A 15,000-nucleotide genomic window follows, 5' to 3' on the forward strand; every position below is an offset into this window, starting at 1 on the left:
AGCCCTCCAGCCTCTCTGATCAGATGGTAAGCAGTAATTGCTCTCTGATTAGCTAAAAGCCAATCTGGGCTATGTTAGCCGTCTCCTCCTGTGTACTGAAGACATGTTGTTCTACATAACCGCTAAATACAGAGAAAGAGAGAGAGAGGGAGAGGGATAGTGTTAGCATTTTGCATGACTAACTATTTAAGAAAAAAAAATGCATTTCAGATTTCCTTGCTACAGGCAGTGTGATGGTGTGTGTGTGTGTGTGTGTGTGTCTGTGTGTGCACATCTGACTGTGTATGTTTCCTGAGAGAGAGAAGGAGAGAGGGAGAGAAGAGAGAGAAAGAGGTAACATGCTGAGACGCTGCTGGAGTCTCTTGAGAGAAAAAGAGGTAGAAAATGTTTTTGTGTGTGCGTGAGTGTGTATGTGTGTGTATGAGTGTGTCCGTGTGTGTATGTGTGTCTAGCCCAGCAGCTCCCTTCTAAAATATTAAGGGCAGAAACTGCAGCATGCTACTAATTCTGGAGGCAGCTGGGAGCCTGCGCAGCGGCGCACTCAGACCTTAAGTCCTGTGTTTGGGCTTTGCAATAAACCCAGATTTGGGCCTGATTGAAAAAGACCCAAAGCTGCTTAGTGTGGAGTTTCTGTTGTCCAAGTCGAATGTGTAATCTCTTCACAAGCCTTCCTCTTACTGTAATAACAGAATGAACATGTGGTATCCGATAACATACACCACACTTGGTGAGCGACGTGGATGTGTCTGTGTGTGTGTGTGTGTGTGTGTCGGGTGGGTGTGTGTTGGGGGGTGCAAATTAATAGGCTGCATATAAATTCATGTGTTTATTCTCATAAAAAAATACACAATATATTATCATCTCAGGCAAACCCTGTTAAGACGCAGTAAAATAAATGACTGCAAACGGACTCGGCTCTTGGCCTGCCTGCCCTTGAGATTTTTGAGCCTTTATGGCAACATAAAGCCACAGACCGTCTCGCGTGTGACTGCTGAATCCACAAATATAAACACTTAGCATGAGGGCTGTGACTTGATGACATGGCTCCTAGTGTGAGCCTCCCTAATTTATTCACACTACACCTGTGCTCTCCTATTCTCAATAATTAATGGGCCAAGTATACACACACACACACACACACACACACACACACACACACACACACACACACACACACACACACACACACACACACACACACACACACACACACACACACCTCCTGCTGGTGACCCAAGAACTTAACTAATGCCACTCCACTAACCAGTCACACAGTTACACACACTTGCAAACACGCGCACACTCTCCCAATGAGCACTGGCACAGTCATCTGCTCAGAAGACAATGGCAGTGAGAGGCTTCTGTGCAATGCTGGCCAGGTGAGTGGCATTCAGGTTCAGTGCCGGAGATGTGGACTTCAGGTCCGGAATAAGCGGCAGGTTGAGAAACTGAATCAACTGCGGCCAATCAATTCAATCTCATGCGGCTTTCACGTCCACTCAATTTCTCTCTTTCTCTTTCTCACACTTTTGTTCTTTCCTTCTCTCTTTCTCTCTCCATGTCTCCATCTGCTACTAGCTCTGCTTATTAACAGCTACGAGGAGATGGGGTCCAATCAATCACATGTCCCTACGGTTTAACGCACAAATACACATGCACACACACGTACACACACAAACACTCACTGTGGAGAGGTGTGCACACAGGTGACACCAGGTGAACACGAACAGGGACACAATTACTTGTGACAGCAACTGGGTGATAAAAGGACGCAGAGAGAGAGAAGGGTGTCCAAACCTCATGTCTATCTATCTATCTATTTATCTATCTATCTATCTATTTATCTATCTATCTATCTCTACATGTCCCTGCTTCTGTCTTCTTCATCTCTAGCCTTCGCATCTTCTTTTCGTCTTTCATCCTCTTTTCGTCTTTCATCCTCTTCTCCCTTCCTGTCTCTTCCAATCAACCTCTAACCTCCTCTCTCTCCCTACCTCTCAATCTTTCCATCTCTTTACCACTCAACCCCCCCCCCACCTTTGCTTTCATCTCCCTCCTTCTCTCTCTCCTTCTACTATGAGACTAACATACATGACCATTGACAGACACGTACTCGTGGGACAAGCCAATTCCCTGACAATATGTCACTTTGGAACACCTAAAAATGACGATCCGGTTTAAATCAAATTGCTCTAAGTAGAAACGTTGACTGACCCGGTATGGCCTTCTCCTCTTTCAAAAGCGCAATTGCTCGCTGGGCCCGAGCGCACGCCAAAGATTTGCCTTCTAAATTAATGTCAGCCATTCATGGGCTATTTTAGGTGGGGCTTGAAAGGTCAGTAGCCACAGGAGAAATTAGCGGAAAAGACGAGTGCTGAACTTCTCAATGGTAATTCAATGCTTGCTGAAGGTTAATAAGGCCTCGGCCGAAGGCAACATGGCTTTTTTTCAAAGGGAGGGAGGGAGGGAAAAAGGTGAGAGAGAAAAAGAGGGAAAGGTGTGGGAGTTGAGAGCCATATGGAACAAAGGAAAAGAGAGTGTGGTTACACTGGAGGGCAATGGCTTCTTGAACCTTCTTGAGCAGCAGGTCCAGCGATAGCCCTAGAGCAGAACTGACAACTCTCTCCCTGACAGTGAGCTCCTGGCTTGATGAAGAACACACCTGACCTCCCGACAAGAGACTCAGGCGTGAGCCAGAGGCCCTGCAGTGAATGACCCCTAACACCCTGCAGTCGCACCGGACCATCCACTGGTCAGGTCGCTCCTCCTTGGGTCCAGACTGACCCAGACTGAGTCCCGAAGAGGCAGCATCCCTTTGGCATGCATGACATGTTTGGCAGCTGGATCTAACGGCATGTCTCAAAATACTGTCCATCACCTCTCCATTGGCCTCCATGTGGAGGATGTAAACACACCAAAATTAATTTCATATTCTTTCTGTCTCGCCTAAACCCCCTCTCTCCCTCTTCCTCTCTCTCTCCTTCTCTCAGTTCTTATCAGGTTGAGTTTTGATAGATGGGCCCCAGGCTTGCTCAGTAAATTGAAAACATTTGCTTTCTGTACCCATCCCTCTGCATTCTTTGTTTCTTTTTCTCTTCTTCTCTCTCTCTCTCTCTGTCTCTCATTATGTAACAAATGGCTAATCATTTAGCCTCTCTTTCATTTGCTTTCTGTCCCTTGCAGGCCAGGAGGCCACGCAGAGGGGTAATGATGATAACGACAACAAACACAATTATTGAGCGGAATATTGCACTGGGCGTTAATCCAATTGGCCGAACACACACACTTCATCTCCGCGATGGGAACAAAAAAAAAGGTTTTAAAAACACATTTCACATTTACTTCCAGGCTGAGGGGGGAAAATAAACAGAATGTTTTAGAGAGTGTGCATAATAGATTGCGAAAATCAAGGCTCTAAACATTTTCCCTCGAGGGAACGCTACTCTGATTTCCTCCCTGCTTCCATACAGCGGATTTTCCGCCCTTCTTCATTTTGTACCCTTGAGCGAAGATCGAAGCGGGGCTGCGTACGGCGCAGAATAGAGCTGTCATCCGACAATGATGGCTCCGACGTGACTCACACAGCAAGGCCATCAACGTCTCCCGTCGCCCATCGCCCACGTGACCGTGCGGCTCCACCATATGCCTACTGGCATAACACAGCCTGCCAACGGCCCCACACTGCTCTACACAAGGAACCCAATGCTGTGTTCAAGAGCAACAAAAAATCAATAAAAAAATGAAGTGATGCAGTGGTTCAAGGCAATGCAGATGTCTCCATTCTGTGCTTGTAAACAAATAATCACAGAAGAACACGGGCAGCATGTGAGAATGGGAATACATCCCCCGTGTGCAAGTAGGGCTCCTGAAGGGGGATTTATCTAGTGGTGAGATCCTTTCATCTTGCCTCTTTTTAAGAGTAAGGCTCCGGCCAGACTCTCCGGCCCATTCATCATGCAGGGGACGTTAATTAAATTATAATTCAGTTCACCGTGCTATTAAAAAAAGAAAATAGAAAGTAAGTGGCGCCTCACTGACGGCTTTTCTCTGCAGATTTCCGTGAAGGGCCTAGCCGGGCCCCCGTTTGCTGTGTTCGATTACACTGGGATTTATTTATTGAGAAAGGGCTGTCTGTTGTTTACACTCTGAGGGATATCACAGCAGAACATGTTACTGTGTCGTGTCTTCAAACATGATATGTTCCCTCAGAGGCTCCCCCACCAGCAGCCAGTGCATGTTTTACAATGGCTGTTTGGAGGCATCAAAAGCCACTAGGCGGGCTGAAGATTTAATGCCCAGACATGATAAGGGGTGGGATACAAACACACACAAACACACATAAAGCTTCGGAAAAAAAGGGAGTGTGATGTATCACCCTCCGAGGAACCGCACAAAACATCACTGAAGCCAGTCGATGTTTTCCGATAGGGGAGGCAAGGGGAATCTCAGAGTGAGATATGGCTTCAATGGATATGGGGCCCATATGTGTGTGAGGGGGAAGGGAGGGATGCACACAACTTTGAAAGAGTAAGACTGGCAAGGGAGAGGCACGGTAAAGAAGACATCATTACAACACAACCAAGGGGACAAGGGAGTTATGCTTGAACGCAAGGAGGATGTGTGTGTGTGTGTGTGTGTGTGTGTGTGTGTGTGTGTGGGTTTGAGTCATAGTCATATTCTTTCTTTCACATCTCTTCTTTAACAGTGACCACTCTCTTCTCTTCTGAGGCCTTCTTTCCCCAGGCCATATGTCTGTCGGAGCGCCAGGAGTTTAGCTCTACTGAGGTGATTGGGGTGAAGCGCCGTGACAAGCACTCGCCTATAAATGCTCCGAGTTGCTGCGTTTATATTAGAGCAAGAGGGGGTGGGGGGGTGGGGAGGGCAGAGGGGTGATGGAAAAAGCAGCACGGGGGTCCTTCTGCCGGGGGTGAATAGCTGGAGTAAACATGCGTGTGTGTCGCTATGGTGAGTTGTCATCCTCTCCGCTGCTGTCTTCCATCTAAGGGGATGGAGGCGACATCCCAATCAAAATCAAGCAGAGGTATTCATCTGGATGTCTGCACGACTAAATCTCCTCCTTATCCCTGCTTAAGGTAAGCATGTGGGAGAGTGCTTGCAGGCAGTTGCATATATATGTGAGATAGATATGTATCTCTACGCTTACTCGCCCACGTGTTTTGGCATGTGCATATGTGTGTGTGTGTGTGTGTGTTTGTGAGAGTTTGTTGGTGGTTGCACATGTATGTATGTGTCCTTATACTTTTGTGTGTGCACACTTTTGGGCTACATATCTGTGTGTGTATGTGTGTGTGTGTGTTTGTGTGTGTTGTTGGGTGCACATGTATGCATGTATCACAATACTTCTGAGAGTGTATCTGTGTGTGTTTGTGTGCATTTGTGTTTTTGTATGCATAACTATACCTCTTGGTGTATGTATGTGGGGGAGTGTATAAGTGTGTGTGTGTGTGTGTGTCTGTATCTCTATCTGTGTGTGTGTGTGTTTGTGTTCAAGAATGCACACATGTGTCTGTATCTCTATCTCTCTCTCTCTCTCTGTGTGTGTGTTTGTGTGTGTGTGTGTGTGTGTGTGTGTGTGTGTGTGTGTAGGTATGCCCATATGTCTCTGTGGCCCCAGGGGCTGACACCACACATCAAAGTCCTCCTCCCTCAGTGTTAATCTTGGCTTGTCCTCGTCCGTCTGGGCCCCTGATGAAGCCTTGACCGCGCGTATCCCGCCCAGCGCATATGGGAAGAATGTCAGCACACATAAAAAATGTGGATATCACAGGAGGTGATACTCTGCCCACGTGCTGCTATCGGAGACTGCTGGCCCCTGCAGAAGTGCGCGGGCCGCAGGAAATATCGGTTTGCTGCTTGGCTATAAATACCTGTCCACCACCACGCTGGGTGTCTTAACCTGCGAGATGGAATTGGAAGGACGGCAGCCACCGCGTATAGGCTTTCTCAAGCGTAACCTTAATCACAAAGGTGAAGGTCAATAGTGTCCAACGTTTTTTGGGACAAATTATAGCTCTGACAAAGTGCTTTCTTTTACCACTGCCGACAGGCTGCAGTGAAACGACCATGATTCAAGCATCTCTTCCATTCCCCCCCTTCCCCTCCCTCCTTCCCAGGCAAACATACTGCTTGAGTGTCTGATCGATACTCCACCTCCTGCGCATGAGATGTACCAGCATAAGATTAGCGCAGGCAGTGGCCTCCTGTCAATGCTCTGAGCGCATTATCTCCGCGTGGGTCCCCATTCTTAGCGGTGGCGGCTTGGTGCTCACTAATCAGGAGACTCGGGGTGACAGGTGATCGCTGAAAACAGGGGAGCTCTGAAACTGTGAGAGTAAGAGGCTATTTGCCCATATTATCTCCCTCCTTCTTTCTTTCTCTCTCCCTCTCTCTTTCTCTCTCCCTCTCTCTCTCCCTGTTTCTCTCTCCCTCTCTCTCTCTCTGTCCCTCTCTCTCTTTCTCTCTCTCTTTCTCCCTCTCTGGCTAACCCACATGGAAGGCATAGGCTCTCCTGAGACACTTCATCTGCCAAAAGAGCAGCCTGTCCTCCAAAATGACATCGCTATGTCACTTCGTCTGAGCCTATCTTCCTGCCACAGCCAAAAGAACATGGCTAAGCAAGCCCAGAAAGAATTACAGAGAGAGACAGAACGAGAGGGAGGACAAAAGAGAGAGACAGAGAGAGAGAGAGAGCAAGAGAGTATGATAGTGGGGTGAAGAGAGAGAGAAACAGAGAGATAGAGAGAGAGCAAGAGAGTATGATAAAGGGGTGGAGAGAGAGAAAGAGAGAGAGAGATAGAGAGAGAGCAAGAGAGTATGATAGAGGGGTGAAGAGAGAGAGAAAGAGAGATAGATAGAGAGAGAACAGGGGCAAAAAAAACATAGGATGACAGCAGAAAATAGATGAACAGATGAATCTCTGTGGGCTTAGTGAGCAGTGAGGGGAGGCGAGGCGGGGTAGGCACACTGCTCTCCGTTGGTTCTCATAAATCAGTGGAGGACGCCAGCCCAGCTCTGCCAACAGGTGCCTCCGCTACTCCTACCATGCAAATGGCCACCTCCTGCTCCCTCCCTCCCTCCCTCCCTCACTTCCACACTCTCAGTGCAGAGCATGCAGATACGCGGCACAGGATTACTACCCTGTTTACACAAGTGCCTCTCCAGACTCCACCAAGTGGCCCATCTATCGGGAAAAACCCGTGGAGAACAGCTGAAGAGCCCTGTTATTATTTGAATTCCGCTCTTTTTTTTCTTTCTTTCCATCCCTCCTTCTCTTCCTCTCCCTACCTCCACACTCTCTCCTGCTGAGCTCTCTAGTGGCAGACACTTTGGGTGCTTGAGTTTGGCCTTTCTGAGAGGCACCCTGTCAGTGGAGTGAGTGCCGACTGGAGATCTGAAGGTGGCGCACGGCTGACAAGGGCTGTGTACACCCTCATTTGAATGGCCTTTGCAGTAAGATGGCTCTGACAGTGCAATAAGGAACAGTGAACAACGAACCAGTGTCTCTCACACTCACACCAACACACACAGTCTCTGGAGCCAAAGTATAGAACAAAAGCTCATCATCGTTCTCTAAATCTCCCTCTTCCTCTCTTTCTTTCTTTCTTTCTTTCTTTCTCTGCTTCACTCTCTTGCCTGCTTCTACACTGATCGCTTCATCAGCCAGAAAGCAGACCTGCAGACCTACACGATCAGCGCTCGCAGATTAAAGCACGTCTCTCTGCTCTCAACACAATTATTAATCTGCGACCCTGAGCCCCACCGTTCCTCACTCAATGCTGAGGGCTCTGTAATCCAAATCCCGGCAGTCCTTTGTGCTTTGTGATGAGAGGCTGCGGCCGCTCCTGCTGGTGTATTGCTGGTGGTATATTGTTGCAGCTGCTGCTAGCCCATTTGTTCTGCTGTAAGTGCTTGGGTTACAGTGTGGTGCCCTTCTCAAGCTGATAGTGATAATGCATTCTGTTTATGGGATGGAAAGAGTGGACTGGGATTTTGGGCCGAAACCGCAAGTGCTCTGTCGTAATAAGCTCTCTGAGAAAAGCAGAGGCAAGCACATAACCTTATTGTACATGAGATAAGGGTCCCACAAGGTTATGCTTTTCAGGGTTTATACCCTTTACTGGGATTACAGTGGGAGAGATCAGACTGAGATCTAACAATAAGTGTTAGTTCGGCTTTAGTCATAGAGATTAAATATCTATCTAGTTTTGCAGTAATTTAACTGCTGAACTAATTTAGTTACAAAACCTTCATAATGCTACATCTATTGGCATTCAGACAATGAGATATTGTGTACTTGTTCAACACATGAAACCATTTGTAGTTACACTAAATTTGTATTAGCAGATATACACATCAAGCTAATTTCATTGAATATCAACCTTAACGAAAGCAGAATGAATGTTCAAAATGCCTATTCCTGTGAACTCCTCTATTTCCTGCTTCAAATCAAATCAAATCAAATCAAACTTTATTTGTACGGCGCATTTCATACAAGGAAGTAACACAATGCGCCTCACAGTAGGAAAGAAAAGGGGGGGGGGGGGGGGGGGTTTACAAACACTTGTAAAAAAAAAAAAAGATTTTCAAGAGATAAATGAATAAAATAAAATAAACGTACTAACCGCACTGGCACCGTAAAGGACTACTCAGCACGGTCATCGTCAAACTAAGCTGCTGGGGGGGGGGGTGTTACAAACACTTGTAAAGAGACACAGATAAGTAAATAAATAAATAAATGTTACATTAATGTTAAATAAATACATTTTACAAGTTACAAAACACTTATAAAAAGACACAGATTTTGCCAGAGATAAATGAACAGGAAATTACGTACTAACCGCACTGGCACCATAAAGGACTGCTCAGCACAGTTATCGTCAAACTAAGAGACAGCTGCTCGGGGGGGGGGGGGGGGGGGGTACAAATACTTGAAAAGAGACAGAAATAAGTAAATAAATAAATGTTCCATAAATGTTAAATACATTTTACAGTGAGTGATAAGCGAGATCAAAGAGGTATGTCTTAAGTGCATGTTTAAAGGTTTCAACCGTTTCGGCCATTCTTAGGTATTCTGGCAGAGTGTTCCAAAGGTTGGGGGCATAGAAACTAAAAGCTGCTTCCCCATGTCTCTTTGTCCTGGCTTTTGGAACTGTTAGAAGTTCAGTGCCGGAGGACCTCAGGGATCTACTGGGTGTGTACCTTGAGAGCATGTCTGTTATATATTCAGGTGCATGACTATGGAGTGATTTATAGACTAGTGTGTTACTCTGCTTCTCTTCTTCCCATCCTTACACTGATGGAGACCAAGTGAAATGTCTTCATTTTCAAGGTCTGAAAAGAATATCCATCATGTTCTATCCAGCCAACAACCTCTAGCCAGTATCTTAAAAAAGATTATCTGTGCCCTTCCATGTAACTGATTTGTGTTGGCAAGAACAACCCCACCCCGAGCATATACTCAAGGGCATCACAGTAAATGTTAATGCAAGTTTCCCGGTTTCTAGAACTTTCTAGAACTTTTTTACTGCCAATAACACCACTGCTGTTCAGAGTTTAAGTTGAGGACCAAAGCTCTGGGAGCACTATTCTCCTGGCGACAAGAGAGCCTAATTTATTGTTACAGGTTTTATGGTCCGTGTTAACGTTTATCTGGCTGCCAAGGAAGGTTAGGCGAAGCCTGCAATTCCTGGAGAGCCGAGCGACTGTCTGCCCACACTAACGGGACAGAGACGAGAAATAAACGAGGCAGATCAGAGCACAATGCTGCTGGGAACAAACAATGGCTCATCTTATATGAAGCAACGTGCACGTACTCGCATATGAAGATCTAGCACATGTTAACTAATTTCTCTGAGCCGCTGCTGACCAAGCCAACTTATCGTCTCTTCCTGCGTAAATAAGAGACAAACACGGGCGCCTGAGCGTGACCCGGTGTTTTGGTAAAAGTTCGCGGAGCGAGAGAGACTGGAGGAAGGAACAGAGCAGCGAGATAATAATGCCACGCTGTGTCATCCGCTCCCAATTATACCGGGGCAGAAGGGCATATCTGAGGTCCTCAATTATTTCAAAGAGCACAAGCTCTGGAGATCACGACGGGCCTTTTTAGAAAGGGTCACATTACCGCCGCACGGGCACGCACCAGCAGTTTCCTCCAGCTGAGGCAGACGCCTGCTCTCCCAGGTCATGGGCTGTCCACAGATACACTCTCATCACGCGCTCATGTTTGTGGAAGGTTGAAAAACACACACACACACACACACACACACACACACACACACACACACACACACACACACAGGCGTCTCTCTGTACTGTACTGAAAGCAGTGCAGTCATCCAGATGATGGGCTGTGTGCCGAGCTTACATCAGCTAGCATGGTAAGCATCAGCTGGGGGAGAGAGTGTGTGTGTGTGTCTGTCTGTCTGTGTGTGTGTGTCTGTGTGTGTGTGTGTGTGTGTGTGAGTGACATCCTTGGGAGGCAAAACCTGTGAAGCGTACAACACTCCTTTCATGCTGTGCGGCGCAGGAGCAGATAGTGTGTTAGTCTGCACCCTAGCTGTGCCTGTGCATATGGTATGTTCCCTTACACGTGAGCCTGGCTAGACTTCAACGCTCTCACTCAAACCCCCCCTTTTTAACTAAACCCAGTGCTTTATGGCCAAATGCTACAAACCCGTCAACCAATCGCAGACAGCGCTGAGAGCAACGTCTTCCCCCCGGACCATGCATTATTCATTCCCTGTCCCTCAGACATCAAACATCACTGCAACCGATCTGACACCTCGACCGACCGCAACGCCCCCCCCCTCCCCAAACCCTAACGGCACCAAGGCTGTGGAGTTCAAAGAGATACAGACCTGAATTATTCTTATAGATATCTTTCCGCCAAACCTCACCTTATGCTCATCTATTGCATGACGACAGCAGGAAATGAATAAGATTAGTGGAGTTGAAGTCCCACAAAGCAATTTGCTCGCAGACGTAAATAATCACAAGTAAAAAACTGATTTATTTTGGTTTTGTTATGCGCGCTTACTCGGAGGACTGAATTTGCAGCTGCCCAAGCGAAACAAAATAAGCATCTCCGACAAACGAGATGCGAAGATCCGATCCCTTCAGCGAAAGACTCAATAATTCAATAATTACACAGAAAAAAAACAGACAGTTTCCCTTGTAAGACCCTGTGTAAATGCAGAAGGCAATCCCATTCCCTGCGGTGCGGCACATAACTCAAACTGCTATTAGCCTGCGCCTTGTTGAAATATTATATAATATTAATGGGAGTTAAAAAGAACCTAAGAGGGGAACCAAAGGTATTCCTGTCAAGAGTCCCTCCGCCCCCCACATTACCCCACCCCACCCCGCCCCCACCTCATTTGGTAGGCACTGTAAAGAACAAGCCTCGGGTTACCAACATCCCCCTCTCCCATCTCTTCTGCCTGCTCAGCGCTTTCGATCCCCCCACCACCCTTGGCACTGCACCATCATCCCCCCACCCCCAACACACACACACACACACACAAGCATATGCATACACACGCACACACACACACACACACACACACACACACACACACACACACACACACGTCTGTTAAACTCTTTCTGCTAAACTCTTCTCCTTTCCTCCTCTCTCATCTGTTCTTGTCTTCTCTCCTCTTATCTCATGTGCGTATAACGCCTGCTCTCTTCGCCTCTCCTCTCTTTTATTCTTTTGACCCCCTTTACACCAACCTCTTTCATCACCCTCCCCCCAAACACACACACACACACACACACACACACACACACACACACACACACACACACACACACACACACACACACACACACACCTGCGATAACTTCTCATTGCCATCAGACTCCACTCTGGTCCTCTGCTGGAATGCCCTGCTGTGCCCTACTTCCCCAGCTGCTATGTGTGCATTCGCAGAGACTGGCGTCATAAATTGCTGCTGGCACACAATTAAGGTCCACCCGTCTCTTCATTGTGCTAACCCCGCTCTCAGACTGCATTAAGGCCCTTTCCCGCGCAGCCCCTTCCTCTTCCGACAGGTCCCCTCCAAATAGCTGGGTCAGCATGTCCAGGAACACAGCCTCACTGCCTCTGCCTAAATAAGGCTTTTGTTCCATGTCACTGTGACCATAAATCGAAAGACGTACAGCAATCTGGCCGATTTCAATGCTGTGAGGTACTGTGGGTGATGGATATTTCACCATCATAAAGGCTTTAAAGGACCACTAGTTGCCCACCTCCGCAGTGATTTTTTCTTTGCCTAAAATCCCGAAAAACACCAATGTGACAGCAGCAGTACTGTAAAAATGTGACACATATCTGCAATATATGTATGAACAGGGGATGATTAGCATAGCTCACACATGCTCAGTGGCATGAAACAGAATGAAGGGGGGCATCGCAAATTAACAGAAATGCAGCCATCTTGGCCAAGAGCTGGGCTCTGCCAACAACATGGCTCTCTGTGTGCCAATCAGTATTCCTTTTTCCTCCCTCTAATTTACATTAATGGGTTTTTGTTCCCTTCGTTTGACTATTTTTAATCGATATCATTAAACCTTCACGCTGGCTGCACACTCGCTTTGTCACTCCGCAGACAGCCCGTCGCTGTCACATTGTGAGGGGCCTCGCCTGACTGATCAAACACGTGCACTCGTTTGTTAGGAGCGTGCTAGTCACAGTTTCACATCAAATTGCTTCCTAATAAAGCAATAAATTCATTTCTGTGACCGACTCCTAAAGTTTACAATAGCAACAACTTTTTCTCCTCTGTTGTTTGGATAACTGGCTATTCGATGATGTCATCTTGTCCAATTTATCTGTCTTTCCACCTCCTGGGTGGTGTATAATGATGCGTCTTGTGTGATGAATTGCTCCTGTGAGTGTTTTCCACGTGTGACTGCTCGGGCAGGCGTTTTTTTTGTGGGGCCAGGCGAGGAATGTAAACAGAGCTTGATGCTCAGCGTTCAGCTCCAGGCTCCTCAGGTCCTCAGAGGCCGAATGAAAGAGACAGAGTGACGTCTGTCAGGGTCAATCAGTCACACGCGTGGCACTCTGCTCTGGGGCACCAGCACCGCCGCTCACCGCACACCCCCAGCGCTGATGGCCCAAACATCCCCGGCCGGAGCCGCCCACCCTGGGCTGCAGGTACAGAGAACAGCAGCCTGACCCTGGAGTTCAGATCAAGATTAACCACAGTGGCCTTGGCAAGAGCTTTTAAACAAAACTCGTTCTGACAGCCGATGTTTTCCAATTCAGCGGGGGGAAATCACTAGCAGTGGGTTGGTGAGCACAAAACTAAGCTCTCCTGGGGAATGAAAAAAAAAAAAGAAAATCCACTCGAAAGTCTGGCAGACAGGTATTAGTTCCCATTGCATGTTGAAAAAAAAGAGAACTACGTCTAGCTTTTCATGTATATTCATCCACATTTTCTTGGAAAACTATTTCCTTGCACAGCCACCACTGGTAAACAGCCTGAGGCTGAACACAGGGTGTTCAGATACTCTCACAGCTCTCATAGCGAGACCAACTCCTTCAATCTGTGGAGATCTGCCCTCTGAATACAGGAAATGAGATTATTGTCCATATTAGCATTGCATGCGTACACCGAGTGCATTTTCTATGTCCACCCTTTCGCAGGCAACTGACTGGTGTGCGTAACTGCAATCTTCACAAATCCGCGTGAGCCATCCTTTATGAGCGCCTCGTCTGTTTTACGGGCCTGATAAGTGCAATAGAGACATCTGCCCACATGGAACGCCCGCATTCAAACAATTAGCCCCGCGGCCACGCAGCTTTTTCACTCGCCGTTAAACTACACAAGCCGATTTTCAAAAGCTCTTAGCGCGTTTATCCAGCACATCTCTGGCTTGGCCGATCGCTGATGGTACATGATGGACTACACCTCGTTACGCACACGTTCCTCTCCTCTCAGTGCTAAGCGTGCAACATTAGCCATGCCCAGACCTCCGTAGGCAGGAGTGCATCAACATTCACACCAGCAAGTGGGCAGAACATCCGAGAGAGCAAAGAGGCATTTTTCCCCCCCAAGTCTATTGATTGCAGTGACTACCTGCTGCAAATGAGCCAGAAAAACAGGCCATCAAAGATGTGGACACAAAACAAGCCAGGATCAATGAGGTGCTGAGTGACTAAGGTATTCAGCCGACACTGATTTTTCCGTAAAAAAAAAAAAAAATGTATATTCGTCAGCATGATTTCTGATTTCTGTTGGAAAAACCAGCAGGTTTTTTTCATGCAATTTTCTAGCAGCTGGTCAGATGACACACAGGCCAGTGTAAAAAAAAAAAAAAAAAAAAAAAGGCCACTAAAATCCTCATAAATACCTCATGTGACTCACACTGGGGTTGCTGTGTCTTCCCACCGCTGAGCCACAATATAGTGCGGTCGAGGGGAGAGTTTTTGCAACAGCAAATCCAAGACTAAGAGGTGCCAACTGGATCATCAATCAATGCATACAATAGCATTGTGTAAATAAGCCTCTTGGTAATCATTTAGCAAGATCTGTGTTGTGACCGCTCGCTCTCTCTCTCTCTCTCTCTCTCTCTCTCTCTCTCTCTCTCTCTCTCTCTCTCTCTCTCTCTCTCTCTCTCTCTCTCTCTCTCCCCTCTCACTCTCTGTCTCGGCCCTCACGTGTCCTCTCTGATGTCTGGGGCCGATAGCAGCTCCATTCCCATGCAGACAGAGTGCTTGCCTGTCTCCCCCGAGGCCAAACCGTTGATGACAACGGTTCGGCAAAGGTTGACATTAAAAGTCAAAGCGAGGGCCCGCCGGCTGAAGGCGGCGGCGGCGGCGGCGGCGGTTGCGACGAGCGCTCGGAAGGAAATAGGCGAAGGTGACGCGTCTGCATTCTCAAACACTCGCCATGCCTATTCCTTCTTTCGCCTTTAGGAGGAGAAAGACACAAACATTGGAAATAAACATGAGCCCCTTATCTCCCCTTC

At 47.4% G+C, this 15,000-nt stretch overlaps 1 protein-coding gene across 3 annotated transcripts in view; it reads right to left on the minus strand.

Moving 5' to 3' along the window:
* Positions 1-15,000, minus strand: part of tspan9a (tetraspanin 9a) — a 192,196-nt gene that overhangs the window by 54,369 nt on the left and 122,827 nt on the right. The gene's annotated exons all lie outside the window — the stretch shown is intronic.

This window comes from Clupea harengus, chromosome 3 (assembly GCF_900700415.2).
Source record: "Clupea harengus chromosome 3, Ch_v2.0.2, whole genome shotgun sequence".
In the NCBI taxonomy this organism is placed as follows: domain Eukaryota; kingdom Metazoa; phylum Chordata; class Actinopteri; order Clupeiformes; family Clupeidae; genus Clupea; species Clupea harengus.